The 2,446-nt window shown below is 50.2% G+C and overlaps 1 pseudogene; it reads right to left on the reverse strand.

Moving 5' to 3' along the window:
- Nucleotides 1-1,681: 1,681 nt before the first annotated feature.
- LOC101660187 lies at nucleotides 1,682-2,105 on the reverse strand (annotated as a pseudogene).
- Nucleotides 2,106-2,446: the final 341 nt, after the last annotated feature.

Raw genomic sequence — 2,446 nt, forward strand, 5'->3', positions numbered from 1 at the left:
GCAAGTCTTTTGCCTGAAAGTACTCAGCTTTGTCTCTCCACGGTGGGCTCATCCACTGCAGCTGCCTCGCTCTAGGGGCTCGGAAGCCCAGTGCATCATCTCATGGCAATCTTTGGTCCTGCTACTGTCACCATTTAGCTGCCAGGCTGCTGCCTGCCATGTCTGGGCATCTTCTGCCTTCTCCACTGTTACAGAATCTTGCCGCCCTCCCACCCCCCGGGTTTAGGAGGTTCTCAGTGCAGGGATCCCAAGTCTAAAGGATGTGCCACACTCCTGGCTCCTCTTCTTGATGGTAGTGAGGGATTCCTCTCTAAGCCTGGGGTTGGCTCATCTTAAATAGAGTAGGATGTCAGCCCTGCCGTATCCCCGGCTACCAGTGCCTTATTGGAATAGTCCTCCCCAGTCCTTTTGTGGGAATCATAGGAACATTCATGGCTGGAGGGGTTGTTATGAGTCGGAATTCACTCCGTAGCAGTGAGAGCGAGGTGGAGGGAGAGGGTGGGGGGAGGAGGGAACTTGAAGTGGACCCCTCAACTTGGTGACTTTCATTTAGCTGTAGTCCTAAGGATAAAGAGGGCCGACAACTGGGAAACGGAGGCGGTCCTCTTCTGCACATCCCTCTCCTTTGTGTTAGAAACGTGGAAAAGAGGAGTAAATACCAAGTGGGTTGCAAGCAGGAGTCGTTAAGTTCTCTTTGCCTGAGGAAGGATGTCCATCTTTCAGTTCTGGTAGTGGAAGTCAGAGAAAGCCCAAGTGAGTGGTTTAGAGGAGATATTTTCAAGTAGCCCAGGTGGCGTTAAGGTTAACAGTCCCCTAAAGGTTGGTAGTTGGTACCCACTCAGTAGCTCCCTGGGAGACAGATCCGGTGATCTGGTTCTGTGGCACAGAACCAAAAGAGCCCTGTGGGGGGTGGTCACAGACAGTTGCTAAGAGTTGCAAACCAAAGTGACAGCATGGAACAGCATATATACAGCATATATAAACAGCATATATAAAAAGAAACAAAAAATCACTTCGGAAAATGACGTATCCATTTTCAATAGTTAATATGTATAGGCAGCCTGATTTCCAAACCAAGAAACTCTTGGTTCTTGGGATCTAAACACCTAGATTTCTCAGAGGACGAAATCTTTCCCCCTGTATTTTTTGTTTCAGCACTTTTTGGTATTAATTTAAAAAAATGTGTTTTAATTCCATTGCATAAGAATAATATCACAGTCTATTTGACAAGTTAAATGTAGCAAATGGATGAAATAGAAATGGTAGGGAAACAGCTAAACATGGGTCAGGAAGAGGGATTTTTTTCCCCCCAAAAGCAGGGGCCAAAGGGAGGTGTGTGGCCAGTGGGCAGTGCACAAGGGGAGGCCGGGAAGGTACAGGGCTCCCTTGTCGAGGTGTGCATGTCCCTTCCCGGTGGGGTCTGCACCAAACAGGGCTTGAGCCAGCCCTCTGACCTGGCCTGAGATCGGCTGTTTCTTGGGGTCGGGGGAAGACGGCTGAGTGGGAGGAAAAAGCTTCTGGCTTCCACGCAGAGCTGGTCCCCTGGTGGCCACAGGTGGTTTTTGCTGTAGGGGGAATTAGGGGTGGAAGTGTCAGAAATCAAAACTGTAGGAAAAAAGTAAATTGTTCCCTCCGCCCCCCACAATCCCCCCTCCTCTGGAACTGTATACCCATTCTTCTCTCAAACGTAGAAAAGTCTCACTCTGGACGAGAAGATCTTGCTTTCTATGATCCTGTTCCCAGTTAAGGCCCTGGCGGGCACCATCTGGGCCTCAGGTGCTGCTTCTATCAAGGACTGCCAGGTATCGGTGGAGTCAGGGATCACAAAGTCAAACTCGAAGAACCATTCTTCTCGGCATTGCCCTTTGAAGTACCCTTTCTGTGCCAGGTGGAACTTTTCCATGTGCCCAGAGAATGAGAAATTCAACTCTGGAGAGACCGCCTTGCACGAGGATTTTCTTGGGAACACGGGCTTCATGCTCCACTCTGGACAGGTCCTCTGTGCCTTGCCAGAGCATCTTCCGCATCTCAGCATCCCGGAGGTCCATCCAGGTTAGTTTGAAGCCCCTCAGGATCTCCCTGACCAGCTTGTCCTTGGCTGACATGATGCGGCCGCCGCCCCTGCGGCTGTCCCACGCTGGACGGGCGAGTGCAGGAGCTGAGGACAGAGCCGGCCAGGAGACCTCGGGCCAGACCCGGACTGGCCTCTCTGTCCCCTCAGCTCTGTGCTGATGTTTCTTTGATTTCCCTCTCCTGAAAAAAGTTAAGACACGTTCCTAATGGAAAACTTAGAAAATAGAGACCAGCAAAATAAATCCATCACTATTTAAGTTTTGAGCCTAAAGAAGGCTTCCGTGAGCCATCGTGTTGGCAGTGTGTTCAGAAAAATCTCTTTTTAGATCACTGTACTCATGAAGTCAGGCAAGGCTCAACCAAGCTTGGCAGT

Source organism: Echinops telfairi, unplaced genomic scaffold (assembly GCF_000313985.2).
Source record: "Echinops telfairi isolate 266 unplaced genomic scaffold, ASM31398v2 ScPeMD7_7407;HRSCAF=8445, whole genome shotgun sequence".
NCBI classification, from domain to species: Eukaryota; Metazoa; Chordata; class Mammalia; order Afrosoricida; family Tenrecidae; genus Echinops; species Echinops telfairi.